Source organism: Sabethes cyaneus, chromosome 2, assembly GCF_943734655.1.
Source record: "Sabethes cyaneus chromosome 2, idSabCyanKW18_F2, whole genome shotgun sequence".
Taxonomy (NCBI): Eukaryota; Metazoa; Arthropoda; class Insecta; order Diptera; family Culicidae; genus Sabethes; species Sabethes cyaneus.
The window spans coordinates 200,989,464-201,001,414 of NC_071354.1; positions in this window are offsets into that span (position 1 = coordinate 200,989,464).

Consider the following 11,951-nt stretch of genomic DNA (forward strand, 5'->3'; position numbering starts at 1 on the left):
GTACGATCTTCGTCGTCGTCAGCAGCAGCTTAGAGCCGGGTTAGTTCCTACTGTTTTAAGCTCTATTCAACTCGATTTTGGGTTACTCGTCGCTCATTTCCCAGGCGTCTCTGAAGTCGCAGTTTATTTTATTTAAAAAATAAAAAATGTCACTTTAGAACTGTACGAGCCATCTCGCACGTTCAGTCCCTCTGTTCTGGGTGCCGGTGGGGTTGTTGTGAAAAACTGTTTTCCTTACGACCTGTCCGGTACACCGTGGCTTACCGATTTTCGCCAAATACACGTCTCCCCAAGTAGTATCTATTTATTTATTAACTTTTTTCAATGAGGCTTTCAACCAGTGGTTGGTTCGCTCTAAAAGCAGTATCTATTACCATTAATTCATGCACCTCCGCTGCTCTTAGCTTTCAGCTTGTACTCCCCCAAATGTCGTCCGCAAAGGCACGTGTGCCCTGCAACAGTATTGTCAAATCTATAAAAACTATCGGTCTAGAAGAGGGTTCGTACGGCGGCTTATGCCTTTTGATCGTAGCGTTTTGCGAAGGGCAAAGCAGTTTCGATGTCCTGTTTGAATACGCCGCTCATTTTATGTGATATTAAGTGCGACGGAATCTATTACTGGATTCTCTGCGAGACAAATAGCTTTGTTAAATGTAAGAAGATTAGAACAATGTAACGTCCGTATAAATAGAATGCTGTTGTCCGAGATAGTTGTGTAATATAGATGGTCAAGTACGATCATGTGGTGTTTTATTCTGCCGAAAATTTGTCCTGTTTCGTTGTCCATTGAAAGCTGCTACTATTCGTCTTATGGCCCACAGGATAAGTTCAAAGATAGTGGGTATCGTACTTTCGTCTGCGGATTTGTGCTGTCCGTAATTGGTGAGCAGCAACATCGCTGGATCTTCTTATTTGTGTTGCCCACGGCTATCAGCCATCCCACATACGCGAACTCATTTACCACTTTTGGTTCGTCGCGGTCAACGATTACCGTCCGCGAAAAAAGCACGTTCGTTTCGTTTGAGCTTCTGTCATTCATGTATTTAATCTTCGACGCGTTTATTTTAGGCCGAATCCTCCTAGCCACCGCTTTCAGTTTAGCGCAAATTGCCTCTGCAGCGGCAAAATGTCTGGTTTTAATATCAAAGTCACCTGCGTATCCAAGAAGTTTACTGCCCTTTCTGAAAATCAAACCACCGGTTTCGAAATCTGCTCGGCGGATCACTCCAAGAGCAAAGTTTAAAATCTTGCAAGATAATTTGTTAGCAGCACCTTCACTGCATCTCGAAGAGACTCGATCCGATGGACTCTAACAGAATCTCCCAGCCGAGATTCGAACATACGACGTATCTCAATGCCAACTGGAAGGCAAAATTTTAACATTTATTTTCTATTAGGGCACGGGAGTGTATTTTCAGCCCATTAAGCGATGGCATCTATTTTTTCGGCCTATGGTTTAGTTCTAGTGGAAGAACAGGAGGTTTTGACGTTCTTTGAACAAAATATAGTAGATTACTTACAGTCTTGAGAAAATAGTTAGAACATATTAAAATTGTATGTCGGCAAAGCATTTTTATTGGCGAAAGAAAAGGCAAATAGGCTGAATTTAGAAACCTGCTGAAAATACCCTCCCGTACCCTATTTCAATATTATATTTTTAGTCAAAATAACACTCAATTTCAACCAAAATAGCTTTTAACTGAAAATAATTCCCCATTTCCTGAATAAACTCCTTACGGTTAGGCTATGTCAGATTTTTTTGTAAATGGGAAACATTTCTGGCTACGCCCATGCGCTACACAGTTAATAGAATCTTTGCCCTAGCTCCGTAATTTTCCTGTATTCTAATAACCGGCTGCGGTTAGCAAATGTGCTATATTTAATTAATTAACTGCTCCAAAGAAACATCCGTTGAAAAATTACACATTTTTACTATACTCAAATCTTTTTTTACACGGTTTGTTTTTTTTCGATTACTCGAAAACGGTGCAGCTAAGGAACTACATATTTACAATCTACGTGAGGAATGTCGAGCTACTCCCAAATGTATTGAGAAATAAATGAATGATCTCTAAGTTACCCCGTTCTTAATAGTCAAAAAACTAAACCGTGTAAAAAAAGTACTTGAGTGTATATTATTCTGTTTTTTAGGTTTAGGTTTAGTTTAGTTAAAATCGCTATAAATTATTGTAAATTTTAACATGTAACTTTAATTGCTCATAACTTTCAAACTAAAGGTCCAATCAAAAAACAATGCAATAGTGATCTATCCGGCTATATTACCTTTCAAATGAGACTAATAGCGCATAAATCGGTTTGGCCATCTCTGAGAAACAGGCGATAATTATTACCTTGTCAAAATACGTTTTTAGGCTTAACTTTTAAACTACTTGTTTGTTTTCAATAAAACTTCCTAAAAATTTTTATGGTAGCAAGAGCTTTCATTTGGTACTAAGATCATTGAAATCGGTTGGGTGGTTCCGAAGAAAATCGTGTCACGTAGTTTTCACATTTTTGCTTATAACTTGTAAACGAAATATCGGACCAAGAAACAATTCAATAGTGACATACTAGACAATAATACCTTTCAAATGAGATCAATAGCGCATAAATCGCTTCAGCCATATCTGAGAAACAGGCGATAGAACATGAGCTGCACACACGCACACGCACACACACACACGCACACACACACACACACACACACACACACACACACACACACACACACACACACACACACACACACACACACACACACACACACACACACACACACACACACACACACACACACACACACACACACACACACACACACACACACACACACACACACACACACACACACACACACACACACACACACACACACACACACACACACACACACACACACACACACACACACACACACACACACACACACACACACACACACACACACACACACACACACACACACACACACACACACACACACACACACACACACACACACACACACACACACACACACACACACACACACACACACACACACACACACACACACACACACACACACACACACACATACACACACAGACATTGCTCAGTTTGTCGAGCTCAATCGATTGATATATCTGACTTGGCCCTCCTGGCCTCGTGTTTTTCGGCCAATTTCTAAACCTTTGTTATACACTATAACAAAGGTAAAACATTTTTCTTCAGTTACAATATAACACATTGATGTGTTCTGCAAAATTTTAGAGAGCATATTATTATAAGAAGTTTCGCTGAAGACAGTAACCTTCTATCTCTTCAGCGAAGATAGAAAAATCTTATTTAATGTATATGAATTTGTAAAACCAGTTTTTCTATTTTAGCTCTTTTTGTAATTGTTGTCTGACTTCTTCATGTATTACAAAGTTGTACAAAATGTAAAAATATACAACTTTGCTGAATTTAGTACACCTCTATGTTTGCTTGTTTAGGAACTGTAGAACTTTGATTATATGAAATGCCCCAATTTTTACCCCGGATTACTCGACTACCTACAGACAGATACATTTTAAACATTTTACATTTCTCGGGTAATTTTTGAAATAGACCTATGTGACAATGAGAGATTCTCTTTGCGTCTCCTCTCTTCTGCTTTTCACGGCTACATAAATGCATAGAAAAGCAAATTTTCAACACATTTAGCTAACTAGTAACACCGGCAACCGATTCACGCAAAGCTGATGTATTTTAACACAGCATTAGTATTGCCGTAAAAAACAGAAGAGAGGAGACATGAAGAGAATCTCTCATTTTCACATATGTCTATATGAAACCTGAGATTTGCTGATAGTCATTTTGCTCATAACAAGTTTATTGAAGAATATACGTTAGATAAACAACGATTTGTAACTTTATAACAATATGGCGTTCAAAATACAAAATACAAAATACAACAGCGTGAGTAACCGAAGGTTAATAAAAATTGATGAAATTTATTCAAGAAAACTTTATTGATGTGAATCAAATAGAATGGCATTACAGGAAATTATGCATAGTTCCAAAACCTATAAACTAGACCTTTACTAGTCAATGTATGTGTTAAAGAATAAGATTTCCTCTTACAACTTACTTTTACTTGCACTTACTTAAATTATTAACAACTTACTTATTCTTACTTAGCAATTTCATGAAAAAAGGATCTATCAAAATTTATAAGTGCTTCTATTTTGTTCAAATTTTGTAAACTTAATTCAATTTTCAAAAATTTTATGTAAACCAAGGCGCTACGCAACGTTAACCAATAGATGAATTATGCTCCGAAGATGTCTCGATTTCTATCTCAAATAGCAAGCAAGACCGTATAACAAAGGTTCCTTTCACCACTATGTGGATTAAATCGGATTTTATTTATTTGGCAACAAAAAATTTTATAAGCGGTGAACGGCACCCACAGGGGCGGTGAATGGATCATCGTATTTCAGGTGAGCGGTAAAAGGGGTCGTGAGAGTGCATTACTTTTTTTTTTAAACGAAGTCGCTATTATTAAATATTTAGAAACCAAGTGAATTTTTCTTGTAAACACAATTGTTTTCTCTAGCTTATGACGCAAAATGCGTTTCGATGGACCTCAATTTAGATTTGTTATGGCCATCTAACTTAAAATCGTTATTAAATGAGTGGTAGATGGCGACCATATGGTATTTTGGTTTTGATTGTTCATATAGAATCCCACGTGTTGAGGGTAAAGAAGAGTCCGCCGCATCAGAGGCCCTCATGATGCGGTAAGGGCTGATTACTGTGGAGGGCGCTCTGGTACTCCACAGGCTCCGTTTAAGGCTGAGTATTTATAGAACCCCGCACGGGTCGCATGACACCTTGGATTAGGGGTTTATCCATTCACGTTTTTACTTTTAGCCATGGATAACAGCTAATAAAACCATCCTCCTTTGGGGCTTTGGACCCTCTGCTTAGGTTCTCAGCATTTCCAGGTTCATCAAACATGCTTCTACCGAGATCCATCATTTGCAGGCGGAGAGTTTCCACTTAGCCTTCGCATGAAGGCCCCCTTCTCTGTCCGCATACGACCCTAGTTTCTACCGGTTGTCCGATTTCCACTATGGAACGTATCTCGGGATGGTACCACGAGGAGGTAGAGATAGGAATTGCTGAATAAGACTCCTCCGAATAAGACTCCTCTTGAATAAGACACCGAACATTTAACAAACAAGAATCTCCTAAGTGAACCACGCCAAAATAACGGTCACCGATGCCATCAAGGAAAATTGTCACCCTAAGAAGATAAAGATGAACACGTGTTGAATTGTTTATCGATCCGTTAAAAACTCAACTCGCATCACTCGCTTGAGGTCAATCCTGACTAATACCTGAATCCCTTTTCCAAGTCCGGAGTATTTCTGAAAGAGTCGTTGTATCGTTGTAGGCCTTCTATAAAGTAAATACTACATCATCATTTTTATTCCATTTTTGCAAGCTACGGTAAAGTTGGGCGTGGCCAGCAATAATGACTCTCAGATTATATTCTAACTTTGACTGAAACAGTGTTATTTCTAAACATTGTTTTCTAAATAGCAAGAGGAGAAATTGAGCGTCATTTGTCTGCAATCTAGGAAATATAATGTGCATATGCTACGCTATATGCTACTTATTTTTATAATAGTTTTCTTTAGAATAAAAATGAATAAACCCATTAACTATCCCTGTTAAGAACCGAGCTACAAACATTCGCTCATTCAACTTTGTAGTTTTTCTGCTAAAGAGCCTTTCTCCATGATAACTGCCAACCTGCTTGTTGGTGGCGAAATAAAAACAACCATTAATAAAAGTGATCGACGCCGCCACGCAGCCGCTACCGGTTGGCTTGTTTCGTAAAGCCACACCGTTACGATTCGAAATTGAAATAAACGGCTAAATAATGATCCCACCGTGTCTGGCGCCTATCCTATCCTATGTTTAGCCCGACACGACCGACGACCGGTCGGTGGCGGTGAAGCTGATGGATCGGCCGGACTTTCAAGATACTATCGCTCGGAAATTCCTCTCTCGACTTGATTACTTTATTACGCATGTTTGCCGATAATAATTAGTTTTATTGCTAATTTTCAGGCCCCACTTTCCGCGATCATGTGGGCAGCTCAAATGGCAACTACATTTTATCGTGCATCTTGATCGCGGGTCTTTCGGGAAAGTATCGGCTGAAGGGAAAAGATTTACCTGTCGGATAGCTAATCAAAGTAATTACCAAGTAATGTTGTTGTCCTGATCCTGACTTGTCGATCGGCAGGCCGAGAGCGATCGGCCAACGGCGGGCAGTAAAGTGCGGTTCGAGGCATGCAGAGAACGACCGCCGCTTGCCGCCCGTCGCCGCCGTTGATGGCTGGGCTCGTTAGAAGTAGTTGTGGCCGCAGACACGGTCTTCAATCTGGGGTTGGCTCGTAAAGATATTACCCATCATGAATCATCCTTTCATCAACTGGACCCTGTTAGATTAACGATTTAGCGGCTTGTAAATATAGTATCGGATCATGAAGTAGCATTTGTGGTTTAAAAGTTGCGATAGCTGCCAGCTCAAGGTTTTCCTTTATAACAAGCAATCTTTTGTTGGTACTTAATCGTAATATTTTTTCGAAGTTCTTAACTTATGACTTGAAAAATGCACAGTTCCACATTTGCACTCGGTTTGCAGTTCATCTTTTATATATTAATTCAGATTATTAACATTTTTCACTATCTTATCTCAAGTCACAACAAATTCATCAAGTTTATTTATTTTCAGCAATGCTTGGAACTGTTGAATCTTAAGCTTCTGGATCCAACCGTTTTGCTCCTTTCCGCTGTAGTTCAAAAACCAACTTTAGGTTACGTGGATCATGTGCCATCACGCTACAAACTCTGTTAGCAAGAACTTTTTCTGTTCCGGAACCAGTGCTCATGACGGTACAAGACACTACATGAGTCTCGATTTAGACATCGTTCGCCACACTTTGGGGTAGGCGAGACCATATCGTAAGGAACATGCTCACGAGGTTTTTCCGCTGTAGAGGAACGGACGGGCGGAATGCGCCAGAAAAATTTATAGTTTCGAGATATCGATTTTATTTATGAGTTCCACCGGATTCGAAGCAGCGGCAGTCGACCGACAGTGACAGACTTAGTTCACCGCAGGACTCCGATTTGGCAGTTTCGGATTGGTCCACTGTAGGCTCCAGTGGCTGGTGGAGTTCGCTCAGGCACGGCGTGCTGGGAGCCGGTTGATGGCGCTATCGCTAAACGTTAATCTTACGCCGCACCGACCGTGTGCCGATCGTGCCTTTGCCCGCGATACGTAGCTAAATATTCGCAACGCTCAACGAGAGCAGGCAACTGGAAATAAAGGAAACACTGGGTCATGAGTTTCTCTTTATGGGCAGATCGTTAGAAGTCAACCAGTTGGCCCATTAAAGCAGCATTCTAATTAAGTGCATGTATGCAAAATAATAAACATGGCAACATAATGAGCATATTATTATGATTTTGTAATATATTTGTTTTGGACTAGTGCAGGCCATTCGGGTGATTCATGGCTCATGCGCGCCAGCCAACCAACCAACCAACCAACCGGGGGCTTAACGGTTACTTCGGCAGGGGTTGAAACGCTAGCAAACGAGAAGCTCGTAAAAGTGTACCCCGTCGACAGGCCGTAAGCTAATGATAATACATTAAATTTGAATGACCTATGCAAGCGAGGTTTCAACGGTAAATATAAAAAATAATCTCGAGGAAATGTTGAAAATTGGCCCGCCAGGGGGCCAATCTCGGTGATCTTGATTATTGTTGAGTCGGTGCTATTCTTGGCAATGGCGGTCAGGGTTGAACGCAAGCGACAGCCAACAATTGCATCGTGGATCGCCAATTTCTCGACTCACTGTTCCCTTAAACCTAACCCTAGCACTCGAATGCTTCTGGCAGGAAAGGAAGTGACCGGCACTACATCCCTTTCGCTCCGGACCGTGGCCAGAGCAGCCAAAGGGAGCACATTATACAAAATGCTCACAGGGTGCAAACCGTGTCCAAGAGCACCTGATCAAGTGTATCAATATAATCTACACTTTATAGAAGCCACTTAAAGCATGATTTATAGCTTAATAAAACTACGACGTAACTATTACCCATTGGCAATTACGGATTCGATTTGCCGCTCCCGAAGCCGTCGCTGCTGCCCACTGACTGAGATATATAGAGCGAGAGAGAGGTATGCATCAGGCAGGGTACGCGATCCATATGTTGCCGGCTGTTGTTGGCTACCGGCTGGCCGGCTGGTTTCGACGGCGGTAGCTGCCTTCCGATGCGATCCGATGTTTCCGTGCTGCAGCGACTGGAAGGCACGCGTACCTCTTGCCGGTTGCCGTTGCAGATTTTAATGGTTCATTCTTCTCGGTGACCATCAACAGGCGTGGATGAGAGCAGCAACACTATGTGCACTCCAGTATGGCCAGCGCAGCAGCGTTCAGCGATCGATTCCGCGTCTGAGGGATCGTGGCTGAAATTGGCCCATTATTACTTACAATTATGATTCGTTCTATGGGCGCGGGAGAAATTTTCCTCTGCATGTTATTGCTGCTACCGTGGTGCAATACATTAATGCGAATTTTAATGTCGATAGAAAACGATATAGTTGGCTTCTGAGCCTGCGGCGAATCGGTCATGAGCGTAAAATTGTGGCAGTCGTATAATGTATAAATAAAAACTGGTTGGAGAGAGATAAAAAATAAGCCGTACACCCATAAATGCTGGTTCGCGTTTGTATTGCACCAAAAGCGCGAAAAGGTTAAATTGATTTGATGTGTATTGCTTTCTGAAGTGAGTTACTGTTTACTTAATTTCCGTTGCTCTTAAAAGTGCTCACTTAAGAAATTAGATTACTGCTAAAGTGTTTATGGGAATTGCGTTTGAATAGCAAAGCATTCGCGTCTAATTTTTAGTTTCACACTATAAATCTGATCGAACCTTGATCGTAAAATCGTAAAAGAGTTTACGAGATCACAGGATTTGTAAAATTAATTTTAGTTGGTGTTGCTCCGAGCAACTTGCTTGAATGATTATCTGAACCCGTGGCACTTTTGCCTCAATCCCTTTCATCAATGCTAGGGCCGACTAGCTCAAACTCTTTCAACCGCACTTTCTAGTTAATTTTCGATTGCTTTTGGGCTTTTACGAAGGTTTTTCTTTATGAAGGCTTAAAATCTCTCGATAAGGCCTAGTTCCAGAGTGCTTGGAGGGATTTTCTTCTTTTGGTACAACTCTGTCATTGAAGTTTTTGGCGGTCCATCTTTGGCTCGTCTTCATTATGCACAGTCATTGGTTACTCGTTGCCAATTCGTTGAGCGCTCGACAGTCGTAAGTCGGCTACAACGGGCGTTGGGAATTGGAAGTTGAAATCAAACGGCAATGTAGAATGCCTCCATCGTTCCAAAGTCTCTAGCGGTAATATCGAAGTCGTCTGTGATGCCTAGGAGTGTGCCACTTGTTCTCATTTAGTTGTCCGCCTGTCGAATCGCAACTTAAATAGCATACAACAGAGTTTATCCGTTCGTTAGGCAATTCTCTGCGTGATTTGAAGGAACACGAGAGTGCCCACAAAACGCCGCGCACATAGCACAACACTCAGCCCCGTTAGTTTCTCCCGGGAACCGTTTGTCCTCTTTTCCTATCTCATTTTCTGTTCCGTTTCGTCCTTTTTGAGGTTCTGAGAATCGTCTTTTTTCATTCAACTCCTTTTCTATTACGTTTTCATTTCCGTTGTACCGCTTGTTATGTCCTGCTTTTCCTCCTATTCTGTCTCGTCCTGTTTTTCTTTACCATTTTATTCTTTTATCTTCCGTTTTCATTTCTTTTCTGCGTTTTTTTCTTTTCATGGCCCGTTATTCATCTCTTTCCGTTCACGTTACGTCCCGATTGCTTCCCTTTTTCACTTTTTTTCTTTTGTTTTTCTTTGTTTTGACTTTTTTTCTTTTCTGGAGAGCAGCAGAACACGGACTACATCTAAATCTATCGGTAATCCATATGACCATATGCTAAGAAAACTTATTTACATTTTCATAAGAAATAGTTGGTCCCACGCGGTTTGATTTATGAAGTACTAGCTGATTGTCCGATCTCACTCGGGGCCCCTTGGTAACACATTCACTTGCACATCTGTTTTTGTAATGAAAACTGTCATAATGCAAGTAACAAAACCCTTTTTTTCATTTGAATATTTCTACTCCATTTGTCAGTTCCTCGCACGTTGTCCCCTAACCACTTGTAAATCTGTCTTCACATAACTTATTTACTTACTTACTTAACTTAGGTGGCTTGCCGTCCTAAGACAAAGCCTGTTGAACAAAGTTTTTTCATGTAACTCGGTTGAGGGCTACCGCTCTCCAATTCCTCGGACACCGAGTACTCTCCGCCAGATCTCGCTCCACCTGGTCTAACCATCTTGCTCGCTGCGCTCCTGGTCGTCTTGTTCCTACCGGATTTGGGGCGAAAACCATCTTTGCAGGGTAGTTGTCCGGCATTCTTGCAACATGCCTTGCCCATCGTATTCGTCCAGCTTTAGCCACCTTCTGGATACTGGGTTCGCCATAGAGCTGTGCGAGTTCATGGTTCATCCTCCGCCTCCATACTCCGTTCTCCTGTACACCGCCGAAGATCGTTCTTAGCACTCGTCGTTCGAAAACTCCGAGCACTCGCAGGTCCTCCTCGAGCATTGTCCATGTTTCATGCCCGTAGAGAACAACCGGTCTAATAAGCGTCTTGTACAGGGTGCACTTTGTACGGGGACTTAGTCTGCTCGACCGCAATTTCTTGTGGAGCCCATAGTAAGCACGACTTCCGCTGATAATACGCCTCCGAATCTCACGGCTGGTATCATTGTCCGCCGTTACCAGTGAGCCAAGGTAGACAAATTCATCGACTACCTCAAACTCATCGCCGTCGATCAATATACTACTGCCCAAACGGTGTCGTTCGGCCTCGGTTCCGCTGGCCAGCATGTACTTTGTTTTAGACGTATTTACCTTTAACCCAATCTTTTCTGCTTCGCGCTTTAGTCTGGTGTACTGTTCAGCCACCGCCACAGATGTTCTGCCGATAATATCCATGTCATCGGCAAAGCAGACGAATTGACTAGATTTGTTGAATATCGTGCCCCGCGTGTTGATATCCGCTCGGTTCATAACACCTTGTAGCTCTATGTTGAACAGCAGGCATGAAAGACCATCACCTTGACGAAGCCCTCTGTGTGATTCGAATGAACTTGACAATCCACCCGAAATCCGAACACAGCACTGCGTACCATCCATCGTAGATTTAATCAGTTTGATGAGCTTCCTGGGGAAGCTGTTCTCGTCCATGATTTTCCATAGCTCTTTCCGGTCGATGGTATCATATGCGGTTTTGAAGTCAACGAATAAATGATGCGTGGGAACTCTGTATTCACGGCCCTTTTGGAGGATTTGCCGCAGTGTAAATATTTGATCCGTTGTAGACCGACCTTCGACGAAGCCGGCTTGATAAGTTCCCACAAATCTATTCGCAATTGGTGATAGACGGCGGAAAATGATTTGGGACAGCACTTTATAAGCGGCATTGAGAACGATGATCGCTCGATAGTTCTCACAGTCCAACTTGTCGCCCTTTTTGTAGATCGGGCAGATAACCCCATCTTTCCACTCCTCCGGTAGCTGTTCCGTATCCCAAATTCTAACAATTAGTCGGTGCAGACAAACGGCCAGCTTTTCTGGTCCCATTTTAATAAGCTCCACTCCGATGCCATCTTTTCCAGCTGACTTGTTGTTCTTTAGCTGCATGATGGCATCCTTAACTTCGCCTATCGTTGGGGCTGGCACCTCTTCCCCGTTTGTTGCACCGTCGAAATCGCTTTCCCCGCCGCCATGGTTCTCCGCCTGGGCGCCATTCAGCTGTTC